The sequence below is a fragment of the Denticeps clupeoides genome, chromosome 5 (genome assembly GCF_900700375.1).
Source record: "Denticeps clupeoides chromosome 5, fDenClu1.1, whole genome shotgun sequence".
Taxonomy (NCBI): Eukaryota; Metazoa; Chordata; class Actinopteri; order Clupeiformes; family Denticipitidae; genus Denticeps; species Denticeps clupeoides.
The window spans coordinates 28,931,032-28,950,209 of record NC_041711.1 but is presented as its reverse complement, the minus strand read 5'-3'; positions in this window follow the sequence as shown (position 1 = coordinate 28,950,209).

Below are 19,178 nucleotides of genomic sequence, written 5' to 3'. Positions count from 1 at the left end.
AAGACATATACACACACACGTACACACTCCCCCCATGAAAGCATACAGCGTGTGTGCAGCGAGTGTCACACTCACTTGGGAGTCTTTTTTTTTTTTTTTCTAGCAGGTATCCCTGTGACTGGTTTTCTTGGGACTTTTACGACCCCCCCGTGTTCAAAAGGCGCTTGGTCATTGACTTGAATTCTAAAAAGTAAAGATGCATGTTCCTCCACCGCCCCCGGCACAACCCTGAACTCAGTCAACCCCACACAGTACACAGTACACAGTACACAGCCTCCGCTCAACTGCTTTATCTGCTCAGTATCCGTCACCCTCATTAACACGCACAAGCCCCTGCCCCGCACTCGTATCGTTTCTGCTTTCCTGCCGTCCCTTCTGTCCTCCCCCCGGCCGGGACGGGTCCTCCCCGCTTTCCGGCTCACAGTGCAAAAGCCAACACGCTTGCCAACACGCCCGTGCGCCCTCGCACGAGGAGAGGGAAGCCCTCGGACCCATGAATAAGCGGGGCTGAGCGAAGCTGAGTGTGTGCTCTCTCATCCAGAAGAAATATTTGGCTTGGCACCGGGCCAGACGGCTCCACACCGCTGCCAAGCGAGAGACCTCACCATTCAGCCCGCCACGCGCCACAGGGGCCAACTGTGCTATTATGTGTGTGTGTGTGTGTGTGTGTGTGTGTGTGTGTGTGTGTGTGCGCTACAAAGAGGGAGAAACAGAATATTTCAAGGCTGCTGTCACCTCGAAAACCTTCTCACAGCATGTTCTCCCCACCTGCTTGGGTTAATCGAAAACCGTGACCTTGCTTGGAGAGGTGGAACGCGTCCATGTCGGGGACTCGGGCGAGAGTGGAGACGAGAGGCTGAAGCCGCAATAAATTCATTTCACTTTTATCACTTGTACCTGACCCGTGTGACTGTTTTAAAGAACTCAAACTGAACATCAACCGTCCTCCTTTACACATCACGCCTGAAGACCCCCGTTCTGGCAGTTTAATTCCCAGATCCGTAAGACAGATGTACTCCATGTCCCCCTGTGTAATCTGACCCAATTAAATGCATAAGTGTGTGTATGTTTAATTCAGCCACCAGCTGGAGCGTCATATTAAAAACGCTGAGGCTGACTTCTAATAATTGATTTTTTTTTTCTCTAAATCACAGATAAAGAGGATGAAATCTCAATGCAAATCGAACACGCCAGCGCTCGTTTCATTCTGGCGGGGTCCCCCTTAAGCCCCTGTGCCCCGGCTGCGCACGGGGACGTAGCTTCTTGACTACGTTGGGTGATAAATTAGACGCTCGACGGACATGACAGGTAAAGGGGGTCTGGCCACGAGCGTCACCCGAGTCCTGCTTAATCAGCCGAGCCCCGGGACAAAGGGCTCATTTAACCCGCCGTTGGCCTCTAATGAGGGTCCATTCAATCAGCATGCTCAATCTGGCCTGGGTACACACACACACACACACACACACACACAAGCATAAAGTCATGTAATCATAAAACACACAAGAGAAGAGTGAAGGCGGTGGTGGCAGATGAGGGGGAGCCCCCATAAACGCTTTCTGCCCCCCCGCTTGGTTCATTCACCCACCTATTGATTTTGTATTTATTAATTAAAATGTAATTCATTCACTAGGCGAGGAATTAAACTGCCTCCGTAGGACGTGTAGCAGGACGTCCCACGCCTCCCTCGTGTTGAACTTCGCCACCGTGTGTGTCCCGAGCGAGATGGCCCAGCATCCCCAGCATCCCCACGACCCTGTTCCTCTCCCGGGCCTGTCCCTTTGTCCCGCAGTTCGTATGTTAGCGAGTGGCGGGTACAGTGCACAGTGGCGCATTGTCTCTGAAACGGCCGAGCGCATGACCCACTGGGGCCCAGCTGACCCACTTTCAACTGGCACTTGACACTTGTTCCTTATTTTCTGCCCCACTTGGCAATAAACAAATGTGCCCCCCCCCTCACCCTTTACATATGTGTGAGCATGTGCCCGGTGACAGTGCCTGTGCGCAGAAGAACAACACGAGCTGACCCCTTCCCCCGTCCTGTGGGAGTAAAGGTGTGTCCCTCATTGATTTTCTCCCGTCACCTAGACGGTGATGTGCAGACGCCGATGAGTTTATCACCTCCGGCCTCCGATGGAAACAGTATTTGAAAAAAAAAGGAAAAAGGCAAGAAAGGTCTGTGCTGTGCTGTGAGGCAGCGATGATGACACACGGCCCCTGTCTGAGACGCGGTTTTCTTTTTTCGTCGCGAGGGGGGCAGTCAGCCGTCTGGAGCGCAGCTTTCCAGAGTCGCGCTGCACAGCTGCGCAGAACAGCTCATTCCTCACCGGCCTTGAAGCCGCTGCGAAACCACTTCCTCCACAGGCCCCGGCACATTTTATTCATTAATCTGGGCCGAATTCCAGCGGCAAAAAAAAAAGAAAAAGAAACACTTTCGCTGGCTCGGAGTCTGCTGTTTCGGATAGTAAATAAGCCCACGTGCATCCGAACATATTGGGCACGTCGCATTTCTTTTTGATATTTGTGTGGGGTTAAGCACATAACTGCCCTGTACACACACTCTCTGCTCCCTACACAGTGTAATTGGTGTACTGTGTGTTTGTGTTGGGCGCGAGGACGCCTCTCTACTTCATTTTATAAATATTTAAAGGAAATGGAGAGGAACTGTGCTGTCACCATGGAGACTGATAGGACGTATCCATCAAAGACTGACCCTGTCTGGACTGACGGCCGGATCAATTAGGCCAACTCCGTACAGGGGTGTTGATTTACCCCAGTCATCCTCCATACTACCTCTGCGTGACCCCTTAACACACCTATGAACCAGCCATCCAGCAGTCAGCAGCAGGAAGCGATCTCACACACACACACACACACACACACACAAAGACAAACTGGTGGAAGTGCAACGTCAGAGACTCTCTTTCTTTCTAGGGTTCATATATCTTCAGGAGACTCCGTCTAGGGCGCAGCTTGTTTCTCTGCTTCATCATCCTGACCTTTCTGCCGGGTGGAGGGTCCAGTCATGACCCCCCTGTCCCCTCTTCAACCCCCAAATCTGACCCTCTTGCCCCCTCCCCCAACACACGCTGACCCAAGTTTGAGTTCCTGGAGAAGAGGAGTGCAGAGACACAAATAAGCGCTTGTATAAGCCGAAACGTTTATTACTGTGGAAATTCGGGAAAACAGACGTGTAAGGAGGTTGATGGAGGCGCTCTGTCCTCTCTCTTCGCCCCGTTCTCGCTGTGCTCCAGTGAAAGGAGAAACCTGCTTTATTATGTCAGTGTGCTCCTGGCCTGTGTTCTGCGCAAGGTTAACACCGTGCTAATTATAGCCGGCGGGAGGCCGTCAAAGTGTCGCGCTGTAATCACACACAGCGTTTCATCCGCCCGAAAGAAATGTTTACGGCCGGAGCCTCGCGCATCGCGCCGCGGCGCGGGACGGGGAGGGGAATTCTTCAACGCTCTCCCTCATTCTGGAACCTCTGGCACGCACGCGACAAGACATTCACCCGAGGCACACACAGCGCCACGCCCCACATGTGCACGGATCTTCGTATCGATGACAGTGTACACTAGTCGAAGTATACACCAGACATTGCATCGAAGGTCAGTTTCTTGGCGGTTCATGCCTTGGCACGGATGCTGTGAGCATTTTGCGAGGTGGTGTGTAAATCTGTGTCAGTGGCCTCTGTACGAATGCAACAAAAGGCTTTATTGTCATTGTAGTTGCACAATGAAAGTTGTTTGGTGGCTCTCGGCGAGACGAGCAGCAGTAAAAGTATGAACCAGAACGAGCGGTGAATTCTCCGCGACTTGTTAGTGTTCGAATGCTGAACCGGTTGACCCGACACTTTCGCTGAAGTTTGTTCTGATCTCTGCCAGGTCTGCTCACGCTTACAAATGGCTGAAACTTGACACAACAATTTTCTGAATGGCAGACACCAGAGGCAACTTTTCTGTGTGTGTGTGTGTGTGCGTGTGTGTGTGTGTGCGTGGATTTAAGAGAGAGACTGTGATCCTCTCTAATTTGTAGCGGGCTCACACAAGGCCTGTAATTAGGCCTCTGTTCTGACACAGACGCGGTGCCCCCACGGGACTGGGAGGGGCGGATGTAGCTGTCACTGTCCCTCCGAGACTCAATTACACGCAGTTACACTAAAGCATGCTCACAAACACACTGAATGCACACACACACACACACACACACACTCACTCACACACCCTCTGTTTGTTAACAGGCGCTTACATAGTCATACCTGCTGTGAAAGCTCACTGACACGCTCTCCCCATGAAACACACCTGCTTAACACACCCCAGGCTCACACCACTGTCTCTGCTGGCACTGTGGTCAAGCCCAAGACAAACACGGCGACAGACTTCCTGACTGCAGGAGTAATGACATGTATACACACACACACACACACACACACAGATATACCTATGTGACTCACATCCATCCTCAGCAGTGAAGTAACAGAATGTTCACAAACACACACACACACACACACACTCACACCTCGAACCACAGCCTAATAATACAGGAAGCCAGATCCACTGACCACAATCATCAGCGTGAATCACTGAGACACGACAAGGTGCGCACCCCTCCGTCTGGCCCACGGAGAAGAAGCGCTCCTATACACGTAACCGCACCGCTGGCCCACTCAAAAACAAAAACACACAGGCCCATCCACACCTATTTTTATCTGCCATTAGTCAGCAGCGGAGATATGAAGTGACACATGACTAATCACTCACTGATACTGAAACACACAGAGAGAGAGAGAGAGAGAGAGAGAGAGAGAGAGAGAGAGAGAGAGAGAGAGAGAGGGAGGTCAAAATGGCGTCACTGCTGCGCTCTTTGAGCAAGGTGTGCCTCGGCCGAGAGTGTTTACAATTCAGTCTTTTTTTATTGAAATGGAAAGTATGGCGGGCAAGGGTCGCTCCAATCGTGCCATGATAAAATGTGTCAGAAGGTCAAAACGGCAAACCAATCGTGGAACAGCACACACGGGCCACTCACACACCTTTGACCCGCGGTGCCGAAGCCACATTATCAGTGGCACTTTTGACTCCAGGAAAGGCCGGGTCAGGGCGGCCCTGATAAGTCCCTACCTGAGGGTGATAACGCTGAGTGGTCACCCAGGGGTCAGTCAATTAGCCCAGACGCAGGACCATTTTTCTCCACTTCGTTCTTCCCATGGAAAAAAGTACTCTTCTGGACAGCAGTAAATAACCACAAATAATGCTCAAAAAATTCTTAGGATGGCATAATTACATTTTATTTGTGAATAATTCAATTTTGCGTTAATTGAATTACATTTGTATGTCTTTATGTTTCTTTATATTGTCTCATTGGTACAGTATGTGATATTTGTATGGTATATGTATGCATATTGTCATAGAAGTGTGGTAAAAATCCACTTCAATCGGTGCTTCTTTTTTCTCTTGCATCTCACCACACACCCAGACAGTCACACAGGGGCGAGACCCCCTGCCAACGCCCCACACACTGACCAAAGGCTACTCGCTGCAATAACACAGCGGCGGAGATGCGCCGAGACGCGGGAGCTGACAGGCGGCAGAGTGCCACCGGCAGCTGAGTCTGACTGGCTCAAGTGAGGAATAGCAGGACAAACGCGAGCCGGAACACACACAAGCGGAACACACACACTGACCCAGGACACACACAGGCGAGTGGAGGCGTCAAGCACTCCGTCCTGACACCGAAAGTGACTGAGCTTCGCCTCGCGTCGTAAAGGGTTAAGGTCTAACTCAGAGGCGCATGGGACGATGACACACATTTGAAGCTTTATCATCAAGAGGGGAAAAACAGACTCACACCACAAAGGCCGAAAGATAAGCGGCAAAAAAAAGCTCAGCTCAGCTGCGCTTGGCCGTAATATAAAACCCTGCTGGTAAACTCTGTAAGCATGTGATAATGTTATCACTCATTAAACAAGGCTGTAGTATTCACTGGAGGCCTGCCAATGCTTCTATACTAAGTGTGTATATTTGTGTGTGTGTGTGTGTGTGCATCGTTTATAGAGAGAGCTTTGAGTGATATAAGTGTTAACACCCTTCGCAGTCACTTTCCACTGCTCTCTTAAAAGCGAGACTGGACACGTACAGCATGTGGACGTATTCTCTGGCCCTGCTCCAGTCCTCATATTTTTAGCGTGTCTGCACCCCGGGACGCACGAGCAGGTCGGCTGTGCGCGTGTGCATTGGATGTTGGCTTCGTAACCCTGTCCCTGGGCATGTGCCGGTGCCGAACGCGAGGCGCTCCAGACATCCCAGTCGGGCAAACATTAGCACAGTCACCTGTCGCTCGGCACTGCGCATAAAGCGAGTGCCGCGGCAGCTGAGGGGGTCGAAGGTCAGGCAAGCGTCCGCCCAACACTTGTCGGGCTGCCCTTTAACGACGGCCATTGTTTTTCTTGCTGCCTTTTTTTCCCCCTCCGCCCCGCCTTTGTGTTCTGTAACTCAACTCTTTTACGGCTCTCATCTTTTCTTTTCTCTCCCCGCCCACAGACATACTTACACACATACCCCGACTAGGGAGTGAAAGCGGCCGCCACCAGTGCCCCGGCCCGGTTCACGGATGCACAGACACACCCCTCAGCCTTCCTCTCTCTCTGTGTGGCACACACACTCTCTCTGGGCTTCATCAGTTATCCGCCCCTCTCTCCACTCGACTTGCCCTCGGTCAGACCTCGTCCGATTGAAGCCACTCGTCCCAGGCCTGAGATTTAGGGTCCAACAAGGTGTGGGCGGGTTCGGTGTGACATAACTCAGTTTCAGATTAAACCAACATTCCACAGCCCACAGGACCGTCCATCTAGCGTGGCCAGCAAGACCAGTGTCAGCGAGGACTCCTTGACCTGGGACAGAATTTGTAAACTACCATTTCAATAAAAAGGACAATTCAAAAGTGGCCCAACGGACCTCGCTGAGATAGACTTCTGGCTTTTGTTGTGGTGAAAAATTTTTTTAATTAAATAATTTACATGTGGATCCATTGCATTAACATTATACTCTTTTGACCCATCTTAATTGATACTTGAATATGGCTAAAAAGAAATATGGCTGTGTTAAATCTGAAAAAATATGTATATAATCCCAATCCAAACTGGTGTTAAATTTAACCTGTGTTTAGTTTACTGTGTAAAACTCTGTGTACACAGAGTTAAAAATAAAAACCAAATCTTAGTTAAACATATTTAATGTGTATTCAAGTATGAAAATGCACAGAATATTCTTTAATGTTTTAAATTAACGTCATTTTTACTACTTTGGTCCAAAAGCCTGAGAAAATAAAATGGCTCAGTGTGATATAGTGTACGATGTTTCCACAAGGGCACAGCAGTGGCTGTTGAGTGACAGATTGTAACTGGAACAAGACATTTAATCATGAACTGTATCACATACACACAAATGCATCACATACTTTTTTACATGCTGATGTGTGTGAAGATTCCATCGCCATTGCAGATACGATCCTACCAGCTCAACAACAGCATCCCACTAGTGCAGCAACTGTCATTCCAAAATCATGTCTCTGCCTTGATGAATGAGGCAGAGCAGGTGGGTTACAGTTACTAGGCAGCTTTACCTCATCGAGGACCAAGAAGCACAGGGACATGGTGGGTGCTTCTAATAATCTGTCGTTTGCATGGACAAGAAACTGCATCCTGCAGGCCTTTCCCTGCTGCTGACTAATGTGGTTAACTGTAAAAATTACAGTTGCAAAACCTGAGACAAATTCTCTTGTGCAATTTTGCGGGACAGTGACAACCCTCATGGTTTTGTAATAGCCCTAATTTCCATGAAAATGACAGATTGAATTGATACATTCATCTTTCTGACATATTCCTCGCACACGCACACATAAATACACATGCACAATACAATCGCAATCCCTGACCCCTGACATGGGCTCTATTCCTAGCCGGCTGAGGTCGGAGGTCACAGCAGCCCTCTCACCGCATTTAGAGGCAGTAAAAGCTGAAACTGAATCCAAGGCTGAAGGTGAGAGAAAAAAAAAAAGAAATGAGAGAGAATGAGGGAGAAGAAGGAGGACACAGGGAGACGGAGGAGAGAAACCTTTCAGCTCCTGGAAATTCCTCAAGTTCTTTCCTCTTTTTTTTTGTGTGTGAAGCGGAGACACCTGTCCTCACAACAGCTGCTGAGGGAATCGATTGCTGTGTGCACGTAAATTGTGTGTGTGTGTGTGTGTGTATTCTAGTCATTCGGTTTCTTTGTGAGCCACTGCTCTGTTCCTCTTGGTATTTTGGTCATGATAGACGCTCTGACATCACAGCCGACAGGCCAACTGTCCAAACCACAGCAGTGATGGCTCCGCTGTCAGGGTGTCTGGATGGAACCAGGAATGTGTGTGTGTTAAGGTGAGTACAGGCATGATATAGGTAGCCTATATTTAAATACCACCACTATACACACACACACACACACACTATACAACAGATGATGAAGTGTGTCCAGCTTTAGAAGCTAGCCTTCAGTTTTTGATGAATCTACTGTCAGTATTCATAACGTATCAGCCATGTTCAACCATTCAAATGATTTATCTCATATTTTCTTTGTGATGTTATGATGTGCGTATTGTAAAGCCACCACATGGCAAGTCCTCTGAGGTGGCAGGCTATTTGGGCTGCCCCTCTGACACCCACACAGTCTGCCCCCTCCCCATCAAATCCGCCCAGTCCAGCCCCCCTTGCAGCCTTCCAATCCCCGCCTGGACCACCAGCTTCATCTCTGATCTGACAACCACTAATTACCACTAATTAATACAGGGGCTTTCTGTTGGGGCGACTGATTAGCCTGCAACAGAAGGGGCTGGGGTTATTAGGCTCGTGGCGACTTCAGATTTGTGTGTGTCGTGTATGTATGTTTAAGGGGAGGGCCAGCAGTTGTTGATGGCCCTTTCTTTCCCCTGTGGAGCATGTCATGATAAATACTGCACCCAAGGGAAATCTGTCTCTCCTCTCTCCTTTATTTTTTCCCTCAGCTTTCCTCTCTCTTCCCCTCCCAATCGGCGTCATTTAGTTATTTCCCTGCTATTTTTCCCTCTAACTGAAATACCTTTCATGCACAATTTGCACATATTGATACAGTACAAAGCCACTCGACCAATTTTCACCAATTTACATGTCGTATCTGTGTTCTGTCATAGACACAGAGAATTACTGTCCCAGAAGTCATTAAAAGACTGTCGGTATGAACCCTTTCTGGGCACAAAAGTGTCAAAAACAGAGGAAATACCAAAGCTCAGCTGAGACAAAGAGTGCAGAGGGTTAACCAGGAGAGAGAAAGGAGAAGAGAAGGGAAGAGAAGAGAAGAGAAGAGAAGAGAAGAGAAGAGAAGAGAAGAGAAGAGAAGAGAAGAGAAGAGAAGAGAGAGAAGAGAAGAGGAAAGTAGAGGAGAGGAGAAGAGAGGAAAGGAAAGGAAAGGAGAGGAGAGGTCTTGTTAACCTTTACTGCATCCAAACCTTTTCATTAGTGCAGCAGACAGCCCAAGGACATGGCTGCAGAGATGAATTAGGGACAGGGGCCACAAATTTGTCCAGGACAAGGCCTTCCCTGATTAAACCCTCCACACTGAGGAGTAATCTGAGAGACTTCATCTCCTGCTACTGCCACCAATCTGTCTCAATCATGCCAGGGAAACATGTGTGTGCTACCATGTAGTGTGTGTGTGTGTGTGTGTGTAAATGCACCAACCAACCTTGCTGCATACTTTCTTAGTGTAAAGTCCAGCCAGTGAGCGAGGGAGTGAAAGAGAGGGAAAGTGCAGCAGGTGAAGATGGAGGGAGAGCAGCAGGCGTAGGTGCGAGGTGCAGAGATACTGTGGGTGAAGATAGTGGTCGGCATGAGTCACAGAGTTCAGGTGCAGTCAGGGGGGGACAAAGGCCACCCCAGCTGTGAAGGTGACGCCTGTGCTGGTGTAGCCGCCACCAGTCGAATAGGAATGAACTGGCCACCGTCTCTCCTGCACTCTGCCTCTGGCCACCCTCCCTCCAGGCAACGATTCAGCCCCTTTAACTGTAAGAATGTTTCTTTGTTTGGTTGTTTTTCACCCCCCCACATGGCGCCGGATGACCACCAAGCTGCCAAAGAGCTGGAGCTTAATCGGAGAACTATGAATGATGCTAAAGCTGGTTACCTGACAAGTGAGGGAGCGGCGGCGAACGGGAGAGGAATGTACACAAGTGGATGAGCAGCGGTTCTAGAGGTGAACGTCGGGTCGGCTTGGGGCATGTTGATTTATAAAAGTGCATTTCCTTCATAGCTAATTTCAATAAATCAGACGACACATTGTTTGTACTGAGGGGAACCTTAACAGGGCCTTTCTCCAAACAAAACCCAAATAAACACTGAGCCTGGAGCCGGGGGTGCGCTGCCGGGTGGGTGCTCTGCTGGGTGAGTGTGTGTGTGTGTGTGTGTGTGTTTTGGGGGGGTGGAAGTAGGGAATAAATCAGTCCTAATGGAAAGAAGAGATATCTACTCAGCACAGGGCCTTGAATATAACCTGTTTGTGGTGGGTGCTGGAGGGGGCCTCAGTAGCCATGATAGATGCTGCGGAGCCGCGTTAACGTCACCGCGCCTTGCTGTAATCACGGTGAGTCACCCCACACTCCCCTCCACTCTCACGGCTTCTCGCAGACACAGCGCTACCTTCAGCCCCATCTTGTTCCCACGTTCACGTTGGCCCTTATCTCACGGCATCTTGCGTATACTGACGCTTCCTCCAAAGTCTGGCCTGGGGTTGAAATGGAAAGTCCAAAGCAGAGTGGTGAAATTTCACTTTTTGTTCTCCTTTTCACTGAGTTTGATGTAATTATATGACAGCAACACAGACGCAGCAAAACATTTTACAGTCTTTAAAAAAAAACAAAAAAAACATTGCAAAATCCTCTAATACTTGAGTGATATACCCATTAACCAACATTCCCCAAAAGGGCAGCAGTCCGCCTAGTAACGTTTTGGGGGACAGCGAAGACAGTTGTTTCATCAGTGTTAACCAAACCTATTCATGGATTGATTCATTGATTGGCGGACTGACTGATTGATAGTATGATTGAGTGTGCTCCAAGGTTCATGGGGGTGGCGGTGGGTGTTGTAATCCTTCCCCTGATTAGTGGCAGACAATCACAGGCCTGGAGGACAGGGTGGACACAGACTGAAGCAAGCTGTCAGCCCAGCAGGACACACAAGACACCATAAAACCGGCAGTCTGGCCTCCAGAGAGAGAGAGACACAGAAGAAAAGGGGAGGCTGGAGGGAAAGAGAGAGAAACAGAGAGATAATGAGTACCCACAGAGGATGGCGAAATCCATGGCGGGACAAAGGGAGTGAGAGCTAGAGAGGCAGATAAGGAGAGAGTGACCGAGAGCCAGAGGAGGGGACAGAGCCGGGCGCCTCCACTGTATAAATTCCAGAGAGGCTGTAAAAAGCAGAAAATGGCCCAGTGAGGTGCACCAGCCAACAAGAGGCAAACAAAAGGCCTGTGGACGCCACCCTGTCAACATGCAATTACAGCCTTCCCGTGGCTGTTAATATTCCACTGACGCCAACCTGAGGCAATATCCCGGTCTCGTACGACCCTGCGCGTTGATAACAGACAAGCCAGCACTGTGGGAACGATGGAAGCACAGGCCGACTGTTTACCTAAGGTGTCCTAAGCTTAGCCTGTTCTACAAAAACAATTACCTGCACCCCCCACCATCCCACCGATGCCAGGCTCACTTAACCAATGCCGGTTGGTGTTGACAGGCAACGTAGCATCCTATCCAACGGACTGTGGACTGACTGTGGACTGACTCCTATCACACTTCAAATCCCTATATTTATGACCTCAGGGTGACATCTTATATTCTGTATGCTAATAAAAGATAAGATGACCCTTTATTAGTCCCACAAGTGGGAAATTTACAGTGTCACAGTAGAAAGTGGACAGCACAAGATAAGAGCAGCCAAAAATAATAACATAGAGAATGGGCCCACCATATAATATAAAAATTTCAATATACAGTGTGGAAAAAACAGTGGATGTGAGTTTAAAAATATCAGTATATACATAAAAATATATCTTTGAATGTCTGTATACATAGAATTCAAGTAAGTGTACATATGTGCAGAATGTATATGTAACCACATATTGCACATAAAAAACAGAAATGGAGTATTGGATGCATGTATTTGTTAGGCTATGTATGTGTGGTCAGCAGTTGGCAGGAAAGACCTTCTGAATCTCTCCATCCTACATTGCACCACAGCCTACCACTGAAAGAACTGCTCAGTGCTGTCAGGGTCTTCTGCATGGGGTGGGAGATGTTGTCCAACAGGGATGACATCTTAGCCACCAGTCTACTGTCACTCACCACCTCAACTGGGTCCAGAGGGCAGCAGGTACAGACTACTCTGCCCTTTTCTGTAGAGAGCATTGGAGTTGTGGGTCCAGTCCAGTTTATTGTTCAGATGAACCAAGGTACCTGTAGCTCTCCACAGCCTCAATGTCTATGACCTGGATGTTCAGTGTTGCAGTTGCAGTGGATTATGTTTGTGCCTGCGGAAGTCTACCATCATCTCCTTGGTCTTTCCAGTGCTAATCTGGAGGTAGTTCTGCTGGAGGTAGCTCCTCAGTGGTACCTTGGTGTCTTGGGAATCAAACCTTCTGATTACAGGTCCGCTCCCTTACCCACTAGGCCACCACTGCCCCATATACCGTGTCCCCAAATTCAATTCATGATGAGGTGAAACATCAGAAATAATGTAATTGTGTATAATGACATTCAAGAATAAATAACATAGTTATTTGTCACCAGCTAGTTTCTGTAAATCCTAAAAATGTTTGTAGATGTACTTTGCGATGTGAATGGAATCTTAATTGTGGTGGTTGATTTTGAGACGTACCTTTTAGGGCTGCTATTAACGATTCATTTAATTATCAATTGATCTGTAGTTTATTTTTATTAATTGATGAATCGGATAAAAAAAGATAAGCATTCATTTCCTACCCTTTATTCAAAAACAGAACTAAAATCTTTAGAAAATGCATGAACATGTTGCTTCTTGAGCTGTTATAATAATAATAATAATAATAATAATAATAATAATAATAAAAATGGACCAACACAAAAAACATACACTTGAATTCTTTACATCTGGCAAATATATATAAAATAAAGTGCCACCTGAGCAGAATGTCTGAACTTGTTCTCTACACTACAGTGTGTGTAGATGCACACACTCGCAGACGCACACACTTTTGCAGATAAACACACTCACAAACTCTCACACTTACACACACACACTTACTCTCTCTCACTCCCTTTGTTCAGACACTTTTCATTGCAATGCAAAAATGTGAGCATGTTCACATGCTCCTGGCTCAGGCTCACTATTTCCTTTGAGGCTATGTTACCTGCTGCAGAAAACAGTCGCTCGGTCGATGTGGCAGGGATGCAGAGGTACGTGCATTTTTAGCGTAAAACCACGAGTTAAAATCCAGACGAATTATGGCCCAAATGGCCTTGTATCATTCCTCCACCTGCCCTCATTTATTTTTAGATTTTTTGCTCCACCCTGTCGACCCAGAACTCAGCAGGCATCAGTGCGCGAGAGAGACCAAGCGTGTTTTTTTTAACAATCAAATGTCTCTGCGTTGCACGACACAACGAATCGATTGTGAAATTCGACGTCAACTCTTTTAGTAATCGATATAATCGATGCTTTGTTGCAGCCGTAGTACCTTTGCATACTTTGTTACTGATGTGAAGCATCCAGGTGATTTACTCTCGAGGAGAATATACAGGGGCTGGGCCCTGAGGCCAACACTGAACGTTTCATTAGATTCATGTGAATTTTACAGCACCGTTTAAAGCCCCTCAGGCCTCTCACCTACGCGCTCATAAATGCTTCAGAAGTAGCTCTGACATGCCGTATGTTGGCCCAGCAGATTTTCACACAGTACCACACTGACGAAGTGCTCAGGAAGTGGTTGAGGATTCTCGGGGACTTTTCATATCATTTATATACATTAATCGTCAGGGAAGCAAGCCTGGTGGGTTCTGACTGTGTGTCTTGCCCAGAATTCTTTTGCCATGTGCATACCAAATTTCTTCCAGCCTCTAATTTTACCTGCGATTTCCATGTTGCAAACTATTGTGTGACAAATTACACTGGTCGTGAGTCATGGCAACAACAGAGTGTATAGACTGTGTTTTCACAGTGTTTCACTGTGTAGCTCTTGTTAGGCACTAATTGACAACCTTTATTTGAAGGATTACACAATAACTATTTATAACCATATGGTTGTAAAATAGAATGATGCAAAGGGGGGTGGGGCTTTCAGCGCTGTGGCTAATCTTTTAAAAAGATAATCATTTTGCACTGACTGTGGAGGGTGTGGGATGATTATTATTGTAAACAAGGCCAACAAATTTGCATGATTTGCTCTGATGGGGAGTTTAAGCCAAGAGAAGTGAAAGTCAGGAGGGGAATGTTGCACATATGAATCATGGCCTTTTCCATGCTTCCGCGTGGATGACATCTCATAGGGATGAGGGAATGTGCCAGTGTAAATGTGAGCCTAAACCTGAATACCAGCAGCACCCAGATGCCATGCCCCCATCAGGCAATGACACCCTTCACCCCCAGGGCCACGTTCTAAGAGAGGGGTTTAATAAAAACAAATATGTGAATGGACAGGAGTCAGCTTCCCCTGAGCTCCTAGGACAAAGACAACCTGTCCCATCATCCATCATCCAGGCCACGCTTGGGGTGAGGGGGCTGAGGCCACAAGGCCATATGCAGTGAGAGGGACGGGGGGGAGCAGAGGTGCCCGGAGGTGAGGGGTGGCGTTCGGGGCAGGGTGGAGCAGAGATGGTACCGAGTGAGAGACAGTAACAAGCTGCTGGGCAGTAAAATCAGCTCCTCCGCTCTCTGTGTGAGGAGGGGAATTTATATGGGCATGTTCTGAAAGTGACACACACGCACAACACACTGCCACATGTTCACTATATAGGCAAGACAAAGGACAGGAGGCCATGGACACACTCTCGCAGTAATATGGAATGTGTACTCTCTCCCTCTGTTCTCCACGGACATTAGCCTACAGCAAGAGAATCCTCTCTTTCTTACACTACCCCTCCTCTTAAAGCCATATTTCATACTCACTGACCAGGGCACAATACCCCTCTGCCCGGGGGCCATCATAAAGCCAGCATGAAGGATGGTAGTATTGGGGCACAGTGCCACTGTCTGTAAATTAGCGTGATTACCTCCTCAGGAGCGACATATGTTGAAGTGTCTGCACCATCTCAAATCCCTCTCAAATCTGTACCCCCCTCCCCAACTCAGACTGGGCTGGGGGCTTTGTAGTGGAGTCGTGGGCTAAGACCACACCTTTCATTATGGGTCAGGATGATTAGCACAAAGGACTTAATCAACGTACGGTGCAGCTCTGCATTCGGCGGCGCTCCACTGCACACCCTATACTCAAATACTGTAATCTGAGGTCATCCAGAGTCCGCCTGCTCAGTACGTTTCCATGCACAGAAAATTCAAACAATCGTCATAGCACAACTAGGAAATGTAATTAGCCTACTGTCCTTGTCCCTGCATACAGACACAGGAGCGTTCTGGTTGGTATTGTGATATTTCTTGTTCACCTATAACATCAAAACCACTACAGCCACGTCAAGCTGTACACAGGACATATTTACTGGTCTTTCCTGTTTTGCAAATGATGTGTCGTTATGGTGCTATTTGAAGGCATACATTGCTGTCTTCTTCACTGTGAAGCACCTTGGACACGTTGGGTCCAACTGATGGTCGGCATGCAAGAGTAGCTTGGCTACCAGTTGCAAAATCAGGCGTGTTAGAAGTCTCAATCTCACACACACTGAAAAGAGATAAATGATTTACATTTTTTTACAACTGTTTTGGCAAATTTCTATGAGATGGCACCAGGACCAGAGTGTGAAGTCTATATCTGAAGCCAGCGCTTATTTTACCAGGTTTTCTAGAGATTGTCTGAAGCTACATGAAGCTCTCAGGACATGATCTTTCAATGTTCTTTTGGTGTGGTTCCACACAATGCTTGGAGGATCTGGTAAGACACACAGTTAATCAGAAACAAAAGAAATGTGTGGCTCAAATGCATACTCGGATGCTATATGTGGCATCCAATCATCTGATCTTCCCTGTATCTGGTTCTGGGGTCTCAATGTTTCAGTGTTAGCCACCAGTTTTCCTCAAACCCACAATTGAATTTTTTAAATACCAGAAAAGGAAAAAGAAACATTCAGCATAAATATTTGTGCAACTAAACATTAGTACAGATTATGAAGAATGGTAGATATTTGCTTTGGTGGGGACTGCCTGGGCTCAGTCTAGAGAGTGTCTTTCTAACAAAATCTCTTAAGCATGTCAACATGTTCCGCCCAAAGCGCTGTGTTTTACTGTTTTCTTGAGTGAAAGATTGCAAGGTTATTTTTTGGGGTTGGTTGTTGGCATTTGGGGAGTGGTCACACACCTTAAACAGTAGTGTTGTCCTAAATGCCTCCACTAATTCGCCCTGTGCCACTGACAACATGGCCTGTTTTGGTAAATAAAATCTTTGCCATTTAAATCCCTTTTCTGACCGCACTGGGTCTGACCCACAGTGTTTTAGGCCAATTTACTTAAGCAGTGAGAATTAGCCGACAAACTTCCATTGAACACATTGCCAAATCCTTAAGCTATCCGAATTAGTCTGAGAAAGGCTCTCGCAGTCTGAACATTCCACTCGACTCTCCTCAGCGAAAAGAGTGGGAGAGAGGGGATGAGAGAAGGAGGAGATGGGGGTGTCAATTCAGTAGCAGAATTTCTGTCTGGGGCTCGGCTAATTAGAGGTCGAACCGGGTCCCCTATTGAGCTCATGAGGTCAGTACCCCCAGCCCGAAGCAGGCCTAGCCTCACCCCTCCAGGCTTGAAGCTCACCCCCACTTCCCCCAGCCCAGTCTGGACCCCCTGTCCTCCTCCCACTGGGCACTGTAGACACAGTCCTGCTGAGCACAAGGCTGTCACAAAGGGACTCGGGCCCGGCGGGAGGCCAGGAGGGCTGGCTGCCGCTGGGCTGCAGGTTAACATGACAAAGGTCCCGTAATGGAGTCTGCCACACCCCACCCTTCAGCAAGATAAACACACTCACTGAGATTCCATTAAGATAAAGGGCCGTGGCTGCAGATTCACCCCTTACGTTGGGCAAACACAGCCACTCATACAACACACACACACACACACACACACACACTGTTAACACACGCTCCTCCTGACCAAAGGTATTCTCCTCTGTACGGGCGCTTAATGCTGAATAAACTTTACTCATGCGTGCACTCACACTTACATTAACTGTACACACCAGCCTGACATAAGTACACACACATCCACTGACTCACCTGTCCCAGAATTCTGCAGGAATGGAACCCACACAGAAACATCTACAGACCTGAAATACAGACCCGCTGTACTAGTTTTCTGTTCAGTTTTTTTTTTATTACACAACCCTTAAGTGTGACAAATAAATCTTGAAGTGATACCTTATCATTATTATATTTATATTAGTTTCATTTTCAATATTGTATTTTGGGGCAGTTCCTCTCCTTCACTTGACCTCAGTCCATCCATTCTGAACCACTTTACTCCAGCATTCAGGAATGAAGAAAGGACAAAAAAATAAGAGACAGCAAGGGGGTGGGGGTGTACTGCTGAACTCTGCTGGTGAATGTCCACTTTTTCCTCTGGACAGGTGTGATCTGTCCACCTCCCTCTCACTCCCTCCATTATCGGCTTCCTGGACATGTCAAACAGACATCACCAATCATCCAGGAGAGAAAGGCTAACTCTCTACATAATGGAGTGGCTGTACAACCACCCACCCACACTCTGTGTGTGTCTTGAGTTGCCAGTGACCTGCTTCCAAGGAAGGAAGGGAAGCAACACCTCCTGCTTCACTTTTTCTCAGAGCAAACAAATATTGGTCAGGGTGTTAAAGACTCAGATTACTATCAGTAAAACAGCTCTTCTCCCTCTCAATCTCTCTCTCTCTCTCCTTCTCTGTCACTCACTCACTCAATCACACACCCATGCAAGTTAGCCTATAACAATGGAACGCTAAACCCTATGAAATGCACACACAAACTCAATAACAGCTTTTATAAGATTAACTCTTCAAAACAAAAACACTCTCCCTCACAGACTTACATGTATGCATGCACACACACACACACACACACACACACTTACACAGACCCTCACACACACACACAGATGCAAGCCTTTATGGAGTTAAGCTCTTAATGCTTCTCAGTAAGCAGGCCAACTAAGACAATCTCTTTTTTTTCCCTCCTTGTGACAAGACACAACATTCAAAGACGTCTTTCTTTCTAATATACACACACTCTCTCTTACACTCACACACACACAGACAAACTGATACTATGACACTTCAAAGCAAGCCCCAGGGCCTGGGTCCTGAAAGCCAGTGCAATCATTCAGTAGGAAGAGGAAGGTACAATACTGCTGGGGTCAGGACAGGTGAGCCATAATGGAGGCTTTCCCTTTCATTCCAATGTGGGTCAAACATAAACACACACACACACACACACACACCTGCACATATATACTGCACATGAATACATAGACACACATATATATTTTAAAACAAATGCACAAAACTCTAATCCATTTTGTAAGACCCTTCAAAGAAATTATTTCTCTTTTTACAAAAGTGAAGTATTTAAATCAAGTTGAATGAGGTTATGTTTATGGTAAAGTTGGGTTTAGTTAAATCATGTTAGGGGTTACATTTTATAATGCATTTGATACATATTTGTACATGTTTATAAAGATAAACAAATTAATGTGTGTGTTTTTGAGTGAGTACATCTCCTCATATTCACAAACACAGAAAATCTCATTTCAGAGTACTGAGATGGTCCAAGTGTACTTTTCACTGCGCAATCCTTCTCTATTCCGAACCTTGCAAGTGCTCTTTGATGTGTGTGTGTCGGCATGTGTGTGTGTACATGTGGTCATTTCTGTAGGCCTGTGCATGAGAGTCAGGGTCATCACCTGTGAGGGTGAGGGTCAAGCCCCCTCGAAACCATTCACT